We start from the raw sequence: 14,591 nt of genomic DNA, 5'->3' as shown, positions 1-14,591 counted from the left end.
TGTGCAAGGGCTCCTGCCAAAGGCTGCAGGCCAGCCACCTGTTTTTGTAAATAAAGTTTTACTGAAACACAATCCTGCTCATTCTTGTACTGTTTTGTCTATGGTTACCTGTGAGCTGCAATGGCAGAATGGTTACAAGCGCATGTGGTTAAAAACATTTATTATCTGTCCTTTTTACGAAAAGGTTTACTAATCCTTGGCCTATGGCAAAGATGACTGATGGGGAGATGTGTCCCTGAACCATGACGCTGCTTCTTCAAACTGTGACCATGTCTGAGGGCCTTGTCTTCCTGCACCACCAACGTGATACTTTGATCGGAAGGATGGCTGTGAAGCACCTCAGAACACCAGGGAGTTTGGGATTGGTGTGAAACAATCTCCCAGAAGTGTGGAGGTCTGGACTGTAAGACTCTGCTCACGGCCTCGTCTATGAAAGTGAGCCACAAGCTTCGGCAATGACTTCAGAAGAGGCGTAAGAACCTGCTTCCACACCACAACAAATGAATATTTAAAAAACAAAAAAAGTGCACTAGAGGAGAGGAGGGAGGGACAGAGAAGGGGTCAAAGTGTGCAACAATGAATGACTGAAAATCTAACTTTTCTGTAAACTTTCGTTAAAATCACAATTAAAATTTTAAAAAATTATTAAAAAAAAAACCACCTGCTTCCAAGAAGACAGGAAGGCAGAAACACTGCTTTTCTCTACACTGAGGACTTAACTGTGTCTGGTCGGCTCAGACTCACTACAGTCCTACAGGACAGAGAAGACAGTCTGGCGGGGTTTCCAAGGCCATAGTGTTAATGGACGCAAATTGCCACATCTCTCTCCCTCTGATCAACCGGTGGTCTCGAACCTCTAGCCTTTCCATTAGCCCCTAACAGTTAGTGCTTGACCATTGCCTCACCACAGCCCCTCCTCATGGATTTGGGCCACAAAATTTCCCATTTTCTTCTTCCTTGACAAAAGCATAGAAATTGGTGCCTACTTTTGAAGACTATAGAAACACTCTATTTCTTGGGCAATTTTATTAATTTATCCTTTGCCTCAGGATCACAGGCTAGAAACACACATAGCCACACAGACACACTGAGAACCAGGCAGGCTGAAAATGGCAGCATCCCAATTTTCTAACCATCTCTACCAATTCCCTTCAGAAAACAAAGCTACTGGTGATCCAGTAGTGCCTGGCAGGGGGTGAGGCGGGTGCTCTGGGGAGTGTCACCTGCCTTCACCGCTCCAGGAAAAGCCCTGTGAGGTCACCAGAGAGTCTTCCAACGCTCCCAGATGCTTTCAGTTCCTTCCTCTGTCAGAGAACAGAGCTTTGTTCAACTCGTATTGAATAGTTTGAAAGCCAAACCCCAATCTCAATACCACCCTGACAATATTTCCATTAAATACAATCCTCTATTTTGTTGGGGGCTTTTTAAATCAATCTACCACAAAAAGCTGATGAGCGAGCTGACTCACTCTCCAGAAAGCACTCCTCCACAGAGAATCAATGGACTTTGTTCAACAGATCAAAACAGTTAGCGGTTGAGCGGTAACACAATTAAAACTTAGCTCTTTTGGATCCAACTCTTGCTGGTACCTGTTTTAAAAAGCACGCTGATGTCTCACAAATAAGAGACTCAACATATAACCAAGGTCGTTACCAGTGAGTGGATTCCAAGTACAACTCATCGACTCCATCAGGGCTGAGTAGATCTGCTTGTAGGCTTTCCAAGATGATAAATACTTTCAAGAACAGACTGTCACAGAGTTCTCTCAAGGCATAACTGGTGGGTTCGAATAGCTGACCTTTCCTGTAGAATCCTGAAGCTCACGTGCCACCAGGGCCCTTGACTCAAAGGCAGAGCTGAATTCAAATCTCAGCTCCACCATTTATAGAAGGAAAAATTTGCCAAGTACAGATTACACAAAAGATATGAAAAGCATTGAGGAACCATGCCCTCTTTCACTTTACAATGTAGGTGGGGCTTTGTAAACCCAGTGGAAAGATGTGCAAACTGAGGTCTAGAGGAGATCGGGTGGTGTAATGTGTAACACATCCGGCAACTAACGTAGGGTTTTGGTTCACATTCACTAGCTGTTCAGAGGCCAAAGGATGGGAAGTCAACTCCTGTGAGGATTCACAGCCTCAGAAACTCGATGGAGGGTTGACAGGAGAATGAACCAATTTGATGACCAGGGGTTAAACTGAGGTCCAGAGAGTTTAAGAGACTTACTCAAAGCTAAACAAACACCTAATAAGTGGCAGGATTAAGATTTGAACCCTATCTCCACAGACGTTTTTCAGGTTTTTTTATTGTGTTCCTTCTTTCCCATCTTTATTCAAAGGCACTGTTTTAAAAATCAAAATATCAACTCATTGCCACTGAATCAGAATGGACCCAAAGCTGACCTTCCAATAGGTTTTCGGAGGCTGTAAACAGCACAGGAGGAGATGTCCATCATTCTCTCTCAGAGCTGTTGGTGGACTTGAACTGCTAGAGAGGTGCTCTCTTTGGGTTAGAAGCACAACTCCCTACCCACTAAGCCAGTGGCCATTAGACAGTGTCTGCACTCTCTGGTCCCTCTTCCTGGGGCAGCTCAGAGGCCCTGGCATTTCTCTCCTCTCAGCCTCTCCTTTCACTCCCTCCAAGCATATGCTGACATGTCCTTTTTGGACGTGATTTAGGGTAAACCTTCTTGCTTACAGTCCCCATGAAGTCATCCGTCCAGCTCGGCAACACACAGCTCTTCTTGGCTGGGTCCTGTTGGCTCGCAGATTCTTGGCTCATTTCTTACCTTGTGGATCTTAACTTCAACTTGAGGTCACTTCCTGCTGACCCCATGTATCACACTCCCCTGTGGAATTTGCCTCTCTGTATTATTTCTGGAAAGCTTCTAATTGCTTTGGACCAACTTGATGGTGAGTCTCATCAGAGGTTATCTGGCTCATTCACCACTGTACTTCTGCACTTGATACATACTTGCTAGAAGAATGGACAATGTGCCTTTGGCCACATTTTAAAGTGTAAGGAAAGTGAGGCACAGGAATGTGATAGTAACTTCCCTAAGATCCCACAATGCTAGGGCTTTATAGCATAATGATTTATATACCCTAAAAAGCAAAGAATATGTGGCATCCACTTCCTAAACAACATGCCTCCAGAAACTCTATGAACTTTGATAAATGTCGATAGTTGTAGAGGGGCTTCAGGCCTTTTGTTCATGAGTCGTGCTCGACTCGAAGGCAATCACCACCACCAATAACAACCTGTGTTTTATTGACCATGCAAAGGCATCTGACTGTGGATTACAACAAATTATGGTTAACACTGAGAAGAATGGGAATCCTCGAACACTTGATTGTGCTCATGCAGAACTTATACCTAGACCAAGAAGCTGTAGCCCAAGCAGTGCAAAGGAATACTGCATGGTTTAAAAGCAAGAAAGCTGTGCATCAGAGCTGTATCATTTCTTCATACCTATTCAATGTGTATGCTGAGCAAATAAAAAAATTGTATACTGAGAAGACAGACTTTCTGATGAAGAATGTGGCCCCAGGATCATCAACAACTTGATTCATCAACAACTTGAGTTATGCAGATGGTATAACCTAGCTTGCTGAAAATAAGGAGGACTTAAAACACTTGCTGCAGAAGATCAAAGACTACATCTCAACATCAAGAAGACAAAAATCCTCTCCACTGGGTCAAAAAGCAACATCATGACAGATGAAGAAAAAAAGATTGAAATCGTCTTATGATTTTATCTTATTTGTATCTACAAGTAACACACTCGGTACCAGCAGTCAAAAAATCAAATGATGTGTTACTTTGGGTAAATCTGTGTCAAGGATCTCTTCAAAGTGCTAAAAAGCAATGATGCCCATTTAAAGGATGAAGGTGCACCTGATTCAAGCCAGATTTTCAATTACTTGCGATGCATCTGAAAGGTGGACAATAAGTAAGGATGATAGAAGATGAACCGATGCCTCTGAGTTGTAGTAAAGGGGAAGAGTACTGAGTGTCCCATGGACTGCCAAAAGGACAAACAAATATGTCTTGGAGAAAGCACAAGCAGGACGCTCCTTGGAGGCAAGGGTGATGAGGCTTCATCTCACATCCTTTGGACATGTTGTTAGGAGCGTCCAGTCTTTGGAAAAGGACATCATGCTTGGAGAGGTAGAGTGTCAGCAGAAGAGAGGAAGACCTTTGACAAGATAGATACAGTGATCTGAACAATGGATTCGAGTCTATCAGAGATGGTGAGGACGGCACAGGATAGCAAAGGGTTCGGAGCCATGGTTCACAGGGTCACTATGAGCCGTAAATCAACTCACCAGCACTTAAGAACAGCAGCAAGCTGAGGGTGCAAGAGGTCGAGTAAGCAGGCTCTTTCCCAACACCACACTAACTAGAGTGGAGTTAGTTACACACTCAACTCTCCTGGCTGTCAAGTCGGAACCGACTCATTGGTGACCCTCTGGCAAGTTCTCAGAGGCTGTAAATTGCATTAAGAGACCGCTGTCAGTGGATCGAAACCAACAAAGAAGAGAACCTCTGGGTTAGCAGTGCAACTCCCTACAGACAAGGCCAGCCACCAGAGCTCTCCAGGGGTAACACAAATGGCCTTGGATATTATTATCTCTAACAGTCTTTATGGCACCAAGATTTTAAAAAAAAATCTTTGTTCTGTCTATGGACTTATGTGTGAATGAGAAGTTCCTGGATGGTGCAAATGGTTACATGCGGCTGCTGACTAAAAGGTTAGCAGTGGCTGGTGCTTATTCAGAGGTGCCTCTGAAGAAGATCTGGCAATCACTTAAAAAAATTATCCTAGGAGCGCTCTGGTGGCCCAGTGGCAAGAAGCTGTGCTGTAATCCTGAAGGCATGCGGTTCAAATCCACCAGATACTCCACTGGAGGAGGGGCAATCTCCTCCTGTGCCAGTCGGATCTGACTTGACGGTTCTTGTTGTTGTCGTTGTTGTTGTTGTTGTTGTGTGCCATCAAGTCGCTTGTGACTCATAGCGACCCTATGTACAAGAGCTCTATATGCTCTTCTATCCTGTGCCAACCTAGCCATCTCAAACTCACTTATTCCCACCTCTCCAGTCACAGAATCGATCCATCTCATCGAAGGTCTTCCTCTCCTTCACCACCCCTCCACTCTGCCAAACATGATGTCCCTCTCCAAGGACCAGTCCCTCCCTACAACATGCCCAATGGTACACACACATAAAATAATAACATAAAAATAAATATTTATTTAAATAAATTATCCACTGAAAACCTTATGGCACATAATATACAAGGGATCAACGCAACAGCTACTGTTTTTATGTGTGAATGAATCTAACAAGGTGGGGTGGAGAGTAGGGGATGTTAAGAGTACCTGCTCTACCTGTCAAGTTCTGATGACCACTGTAAAAAATAAAGTCTCCTCTCTGCCCTCCTGGACAGAAGGAAGCAGGAAGGGGCATACAGAGGCCTCACCAACTAAGTGCCTTCCTCTTTACATGCAGAAAGACCCTCCAGCGCCCCAGGAAGACCCTAAAGTCAATATGTTCTAAGTATCATTATGGATAATGCATTCTTCACAGCTGATGAGAGTGTTATTTGCTTCATTATCAATTAGGCACTTTATTAGGCATTTCTAATGTTCCTTCCACTACATATAGACGTATAAGCAGCAATTTATTCCTCCGGTCGGAGGTGAAATGGAAAATAAACCTTGGTACCAAAACACTAAGTGCTTTTAGAAGGAAACATATTACAAGTCAGGAAATGCTATGGAAAGAAAAACACAAGTGGTTCTAAAAGTAGTTCTAATTGAAGTGGTTAATCTCTGAGCACTCCCCAGGAATTAAGAAGCATGGCCAAACTTGGAGACTTTTAACTCCAGTGCGTCTGTTGTAACAGTGCGGCAAGTGGAGAGGTTGTGACTTGGGAATTGCTGAGAAGCTTCCTTTGAAAGTTTTCAAATCATATTTAATACAAAGTATGCCATGAAAGAACCCACTGATCACTGACCAATAAAATAGACACCCGCCCACAAAGGACTTTTTCTTTTTTAAACTTCAGTCTGGCAACCATGGCTTTTTTTTCAGTCACCCCTCAGAGATCAAAGACAAGCTAATGCCAGGTCCTTGAAGCACAAAGCGAAATGAGAGGGCTATCTGGGGAGAGGTGAGAGCAGACGATGCTGGAACAAAGGCTTTGCCCTTTTTTTTTTAGTCCATTTATTCTTTACTTAGGGAGAAGCAAGGTTTTCTCTTTCTCATTTCCCTGCTGCCATATTTAAGGTCAATGCTGTATCGGTTATTGGTTAGCTCTTAGATCAACAGCACATCTGGAACCAACAACATTAGATACAATGACACAGAGAAGAATCTTCAAGTCCACACAGCAACTTGAGATGATGTTTATTGGATATAAATCTATCATTTGAGTAGGAAATGCACTATATCCCTAAAATTGCAAACTTCTGTAATCTATCTTGGAGAGATAAAACTGGTAGGCTATTTGGTAGGTCTTCTACTTCACCACCACATTCCTCACCCCTCCACTACCACTCCCTGCTCCTGATTCTACTTCTTCCAACCTCCTTTTGCAAAGAGACAGAGTGACACAGTGGCTGAAACCATGGGCACAGCAGAGACCTCATGTTCACACAGAAGATCTCACGAGGTGGCACCATCAAGCATCACTACCTATCTTTCTGTCACCTCTGTTTTCTCGCCCTCTCTCCTCTTTCTAGGGAACTCTTGAGGAAATGTTAGAGATTGGTCTGGAGAGCACTATCCTGACAACTTCCAGAACCATGTGCATTCACCAGTGGTCCCACTGGAGAAAGATGGGCAGTATCATCCTGTGTAATTTACAGCCTCTGAAAACCTGCTGGAGGGTCATCTAGGAGTGGATTCTGACTTGATGGCGATAAGGGCTTTTGTTTGATTAGGGTGGGTTTTTTTCTCCATTCTCCTCCTAAGCATGCTGTTACCTGTAGTTGGGAGCCATGCTTTGGCTTAATGTTACTGAATGATCATCAATCCAGCAACAAGCCAATATGCAAAGAGACTGCTGACATCTGTCCTGTGCAGCAAGCTTGCCTAAACAAAGCCAGAAACTCAGAATGGCCAAGCTCAACCCAAGCAGCATGAGGTTCTTAGGGTCCGAGAGAGTGCACACAGAACCGTTCATTTCCTCCACTCAAAGCCATTTACCTTCATCCTGGTTTCATTAGGCAAAATTCCTAAAATAAATGTCATCCTCAGTTTATCTCTCCATCCCCCTTTCCGCTCCTTCTGAAACATGGTTTCACAGAACACATAGAAATCTTCCTCTCTAACCCAAGAATGACAAATGTGAATCTCTTGAGACAGGAAATTTTTGCACAAAACCTTTGAGATTTCATTTTCCTGCGTTGGAATTTTTAGGTCACTCCTTACCAAGCAAAGTTGACATATTCTGCTTCCATGTAAAGCTGTCTTCTCCCAGGACTGGCAGAATAGCACTGCAGGGAGCAAACTGACTGAGCAGGGAAGAAATCCAGCCTCTAATAAAAATAGACATTGTGGGCTTGATAGAGTCCTGTGAAGCAATAAGTGGACTTTAATCTGCTGCCTGATCATGTACTGATAATAAGGCCGTATGCTGAGAAGCCTCAGATCCAAATCATTTGTCAGAGAAGAATGCTGACATACATGTCCTAAAGAGAAGATATCCCAAAATGTTGCTTTATTCCATCAAATGTAAGTAAGTGGTAAAGTCTCCCACATAAGAGGGGACCAGAGTGGTCCTCTCAATCATATTGACTGCACAAGCATGTAACCAGCTAGGCACTGATGGAGAAGTCATTTGAAAGTGTACCAGTACAATAATACCCACACAGAGGACACGCAGGACCTTCCAGAAAATGCAAGAAATTCAACTGCATTCTTTAAATACCAGAGGGATATGCTTTATGATATGCTAGAAAGTTTGCAACCAAGAAGTTTTAGGTCAGTTCTGCTTCTTTGTTAGGACTAAGAATTCAACCAGAAGTTATATTAGGCATTATATTGTGACAATTTCCTTTTAAGGGAATAGAGAGGTGATATGGATTCTTAGATAGTGGTGTGGTGTCTAGCTCAGAAGAAAAAAAATTCTTTTTTTTTTTTTGAGAGTCAATCTACCTCACTTTTATTGGGAGCTACAGCACACTTATATACGAACAAGTAAACAGGAAGACAGGATAGGATGGGCTTAGAGACGTGGGATATGTGGACTGGACAGGACAACCTCAGCCTCATGTGGACTACTCCCAGCTCAACAGATGTGGTAGCCATCCTCCCTGCTGGTGAGCTTTCTCAAGTCAGTACGGCCAAACACAGGAGAGCTTTCTCTACCCCATATTAAAGGCCACTGGGAGGCTTGCACTTATCCGGAGTTAAGTGATCTGTCCTGACCAGAGGTCCTCTCTTCCTCCCCAACATTCCCAACATCTCCTCCCTTTTGAATTCAAAGAAGGGAAAGTCTCTGGTATAGAGCCTCTGGTGTTTCTTGGGAGGAGGATGATAGTAAGGGTAGAAAGATTATTTAGTGCAGCTGCTTGGGCATACTATCGTTTGAGGAGGTCTACAGCTGTTCTTGTAATGTCAATCAAAGCCTACATCAGGTCCATCCCTGTTTGGGCACCATATGTCGCTATCCGTTCACTGGCAACAAACAGCAACACCCTGATGGGAGTAAGCACGATGGAGAAACACCACTCTGGAAGCCATTCAGAGAATCGATTCAGCTCCAAAAATTGAAGTTTAAAAATATGGCAGGACCCTGCTCAGGTATGTCACTGTCTTACAACATGCTGGCAAGAGGCTGGGGCCAAGGAATCTATGCACAAAGAGACCATATCTGCTCCAGCTCCTGAGACCAACTTGTTTTCAGCAACCTGCAGTTGGCATATGTAGGTGACACAACCACACTTGCTGAAAGTGAAGTTGTTGTTGTTGTTATGTGCTGTCGAGTCATTTGCGACTCATAGCGACCCCATGTACAACAGCCCTAAACCATGCTCTATCCTGTGCCAATGTCATTGCCTCTGACACACCCATCCCGATTACCCCAGTCACTGAATCAATCCACCTCATAAAGGGTCTTCCCCTCCTGCACTGTCCCTCTACTCTACCCAGCATGATGTCCCTCTCTAAAGACCTGTCTCGAAGAGGACTTGATTTACTGAAGAAGATCAAATATTACAGTCTTCAGTATGGACTGCCACACCTATGTGAAGAGAACAAAAAGCCTCACCTCTGCACCAAGAGGCAACATCCTAATAGATGGAGAAAAGACTGAAGGCGTCAGGGTTTAAATTCCACTTGGGTCCACAATCAATGCCCACATTAACAGTGTTGTTGTTGTTGTTGTTAAGTGCCGTTGAGTCACAGGCGACTCATAGCGACCCTGTGAAGGAGAGTCCTCAACCCTTGTGTGCCTTTCATCCTCTCTCCAGATTCATAGGGTTTCTGGAGACAAGCTATTATGGAAGTGGATGCCACTCCTCCTTCCACACTTGTTTAATCGGGGAACTCCAGCCCACACTGTCCGCATTGGATAACCAACCATTAATGCATTTGACACAGCAACGTCACAGTGTTCAGCCTCACAACAAGCACAAGTTACCACTGTACAGCAAGTGGACACACCAGGGCTATATGACCTAGAGGAATGTTTGAGCAAAAATAATGAAAGACAAGCCCGAGGGCCGCAGATAAAAAGTCACCCACCTTTGGCTTGGTAGCATCACTTTCTGTCCACTGGGCCAGCTGATCTCTCTCTCTATGTTGATGTTATTGTTGTTAAGTGCTGTCGAGTCGCAGGCAACTCATAGTGACCCTATGAAGGAGAGTCCTCAACTCTTGGGTGTCTTTTATCCTCTCTCCAGGTTCATAGGGTTTCCGGAAACAAGCTATTACAGAGGTGGATGCCACTCCTCCTTCCAGGCTCACAGTAGCAGTAGACAAAATAGATAAGCAGATAAATAAATATTAAAAAAAATCAAAAGATGTACTGCATTGGGCACATTTGCTGCCAATAACACTTGTAAAATGCCAAAGAACAAGGGAAACCTGATCTAAGCCACGCTGTTTTCAATTGTTACAAATGCATGTGAAAGCTGAGCAAAGAATATGGGAAGACTGGAGAATTCATATCATTTACTTATGGTGTTGACAAAGAGTACTGAATGAATATACAATATATGGGGGGGGGGGGAATCTGTCTTAGCGGAAGTACAGCCAGAGTGCTGCTTTAAATGCAAGGGCGGTGAGTGTTTGTGTCACATACATGGGGCACATTATCAGGCGTGAGTTCTTAGAAAAGGACATCATGCTTGGAAAAGTGAAGGGTCAGGGAGCTCTGGTGGCCTAGTGGCAAGAAGCTGCACTGCAATTCCAGAGGTACACGGTTCGAATCCACTAGATGCTCTGCTGGAGCAGGAAGGGCAATCTCCTCCTGTAGCAGTCAGATCGGATTTGATGGCATGCGTGCGCGCGCGCGCGCACACACACACACACGGAGGGTCATTATAGGAGAGAAGACTGCAATGAGATGCACTGACAGACACAGTAACTGTAACAGTGGGGTTTAAGCACAGTGGAAATTGTGAAGGTGGAACATGACAGGGCCTTATGCTGGACATAGGGTTGTGAGGAGTTGAAATCAACTCAACAGCACCTCACTTCCACAACAAGTATCCTTAGATTTTAAAAAAATATTAAATAAATTAGTAGTTTAATATAATTCTACCATGAGTGAAATGATACAAGATCCCACTGTAAATAAAGCATCAATAATCACAAACAATCAAAGGGGATATATATGCCTGTACAAAGGAAGACAAAGCTTGCTTTGGAAAGTTAAGGGAATTTTTCAGACTTGGTGCCTGGATTCATAAAATTCCGACGGATAGCCGGCCTCAAACACTACTTTCCATATTAATCCATGCATCACACACTGATACTGCCGAGCCTTTGATTTTGCAATTATTCTTCAACATACAAGGAGAGAAGAATGAAAAATGATGGTACATTTTTATGTACATAATAAATATAATGAATAGGTTTGTTTTCCTGGCAAGCATGACTTTTAAAAGCCAATGTTTTTCATCCTGAAAAATGTAACCATTACATATTCATTGAGTCTAAGTCAAGACTTTATCACTTTGACCACAGTCCCTTGCAAATCACCCAGCAGAAAGAAGAGTACAGTGTGAGCTTCAGAAACCACAATAAAGCTTGAGACGAAATAAAGTTAGAACGAATCTCTAGGTTTGAAAAGATGTAACATTTCAGATTTCATTTACTGAGGACATCAGGAGGCCATTACATAACCATGTCCATGTAATTTTAAGAGCCAACATTTCATTAGCTCTGATTTTTGAGAGAGCCAAGGCAATAAAAAGAAGAGATATTAAAAGTTAACTATATGGTCCATTTGGGGAACTGTAATTAGTCTGATGTGGCTTGAGCAGAGGCTGCAGAAGAAGGGCTAGACATGAAACGGGGAGATGGCTGACCGGGGAGACTTTAAATGTCACACAAAGGGACTTAGACAATTTTGTAAAAGAGGCTGTGCTGACCCCAAACGATTCAAGAAAGAATGAGATAGGGGTCTTGTTAGGAAACTGACTGCTAACGGGAATGATACACAGCAAGGCTTGTGCGCTAAGAAAAGACAGGGGAGAAATCAATTATGACTGAAGAGGCAGGGAAGCATTCACCAAGAATGTGGCATTCCAGCTGGGTCCTCAGGGGCAGGCAGAATCTTGAGTTGTGGCACCAGGACACACCAGATGGAGAAAATGTCCAAAGGTACAGAGAGGAGAATACAAAACACTTGTCCTTCAACCCATAGCCATTAGCTGCAACAGACTCATGGTTAGTTGATCCTCTATTCGGTTTCCACAGCTGTAAATCACATGAGAGGAGACTGCCCATTTTTCTCTTGTGGAATCACTAGGGGGTTTGAACCACCAGACAGCAACGGCCTTTGGATTAGCAGCGCAACTCCCTAGGAACTAGGCCAGCAGCTAGCATTCTCTGGGCGGGGGGGCGGGGGGGGGGGGAGACAGAGAAAGTTGTTGCTGTGTGCCATCAAGTCAGAATGAATTCACTGCTGACCCTTCAGTGGGTTTTCAGAGGAGTAAACCACGTGGGAGGAGATTTTCCTACAGACAGCAGCTGGTGGATTCAAGCTGTGGGTCTTTAAGATTACAGCAGCTTCTTACCACCAGGCCACAAGAGCACGCGCGTGTGCGTGCGTGCGTGCATGCGTGTGCGTGTAACTAATCATAATGTCATATCTGTTTGTATTCATTTTCTTACTCTGTCTTTTTTTTTTCTAAACTGTCTTGGCTTGAATTCTGTGAGTTGTCTCTTCATTTGTTGATTCGTGACTATGTCCTTTGAAGGACAGAAGTTTTTCATTTTTATGAAGTCCAGTGTATATAAAGTCACTGCCTTTGAGTGAATTTCAACTCACGTCTTCAAACCACCAGGCCTTTTGTTAGCAGCTCAACATGTAGCACTCTACCACACCAGGGCTCCTCTTTTAGCCACAAAACCCTTCAATACTGTGCTACTTCAGCCTGAATGTTTACTTCTGTCAGCTTGAGAAATGCCACGCATGTTCTTCTTTGTTCTTCTAACTCTAGGTCTTTGCACTTTTCATCATAATGTTTTGTCTTCTCAAATCACCCAGCCATCATTTATTTGGTTGGAAAAAGTATTTGCAGTAAATAAGCCTTTTAGTTTTGCAAAATTATATCAGGTGACTTCCCCGTGTGATGTCTATTACCAAGCTCTTATTTTCCAGCTACCAACCCACATTCTTTATTACCAACTTCCACCTTTCAGCAACTGCCAGTGCATCTTGAGTGCATGTTTGATAAATCGCACACTGCAGAAATTATTTTTTTTAAATCTTCAATTTCTTCATTTTTTTGCATTAGTGGTTGGTGTGTAGATTTTAATAACTATCACATTAAAACTGCTTACAGAAGAATAAGTATTAAAATCACTTTGGAAAACATATGCGTACTCTACACTCCTGGGTATATACCCTGGAGAGAAATTCTTGTGCTAAGAGACCAAATATGCTTGAGAAAATTCATAGCAACAGTGTTCATAACAGCAAAACACTGGAAACAACTCAATAGGCATGGATCAAAGAGTGGATAAAGACATTATGGCAGATTCATATAAATGATACTATGTAGCCAAGAAAATGAATGAACTGCAATCTCAAGATCAAAATGTTGCATGAGAAAAGAAAGCTGGTAAAACTCCATGTGACAAAGGAATGGTCTTTCAATAAACAGACAGGTAATTATCCATATGCAAAAGAATGACATTGGAAACATAGCTCGTACAATTAACTCAAAATAGACTTAAGACCAAACACAGGAGCTAATGTGATCAAGTCTCGGAAGAAAAAGCATTGCCATCAAGCAGAAACCAAGTCATCGCTGAATGTCCAGTGAGTTTTTGGAGACTGTATATGGCACAAAGGGAGACTGCCCATCTTTCTCCCACAGAGCAGCTAGTGGAATCAAAATGTCAAAAAAGACACAACTGTTGTGTTAGCAACACAACTCCTTATGGACTATACCACCAGATCTCCCTCTTAGGAGAGGACATAGGTGCAAATCTTAGTGACCGTGGATTGGGCAATAATTACTTAGATATTATACCAAATGCACAAGCCAAATGAAATTTTTATAGACTCCATAAAAATTAAAAACTTCTTATAGTAAAGAAAGTGAAGAGGCCTACGGAATTGAAGAGAGGAGGAATTTCAGCTCATTTATCTGATAAAGCCGTAGTATCTAGAATATATAGAATTGAACAATAAAAAGACAAACCATCAATTTTTAAATGGGGAAAAGACTTTTAGAATAGACATTTCTGCAAAGAAAATATGCACATGACCACATGTACACATATGCATGACCAAAGATGATCAGTATTCGTTGTTGTGGTGACGCTGCTGTGAACTGCCATTAAACTGACTCCTGACGCTGAGCAACCCTTGCACAATAAAACTGGCCCATTGTGATTCTAAAGATTTCCACTGGCTGATTCCTCAGAAGCATCTCTGAGCAGATTGGAACCTCCAATGGTTCAGCTGGCAACTAAGTACATTAATCATTTTTACCAAGCAAATCCTTGGGAAAAAAAAAAACACAAAAAAATTTCCCATTGCCTTCAAAAAAACAACATAAATTTCCCATTGCCTTCAAGTCTGTGTTAGCTTGTAACCTTACGGGGTTTCTTGGTGTAATTACAGAACCTTCTCACTAGGTCTTTCTTTCATGGCACTGAGTAGGTTCAAATCCCTGACCTTGCAGTTAACAGTTGAGTACAAACTACATGCTCCACCCAGGGATCCACTCCAGGCATGTGGCATATTAAAAACAAGGGGGTGGGGGTGGGGACTCAATCTCATTGTCGTTAGTGTCTTTTTTTTTAATTTAGTTTGTTTATTTTTCATTTCAATGAATATCTACAGAGATTTTGGAATTCCATTCATTCATTGTTGCACCCTTCTCCCCGCACAAACCCCT

This window comes from Elephantulus edwardii, unplaced genomic scaffold (assembly GCF_000299155.1).
Source record: "Elephantulus edwardii isolate Elephantulus edwardi_28Jun2011 unplaced genomic scaffold, EleEdw1.0 scaffold00048, whole genome shotgun sequence".
In the NCBI taxonomy this organism is placed as follows: domain Eukaryota; kingdom Metazoa; phylum Chordata; class Mammalia; order Macroscelidea; family Macroscelididae; genus Elephantulus; species Elephantulus edwardii.
The sequence above is the reverse complement of the archived record's forward strand: the minus strand, read 5'-3'. Positions refer to the sequence as shown.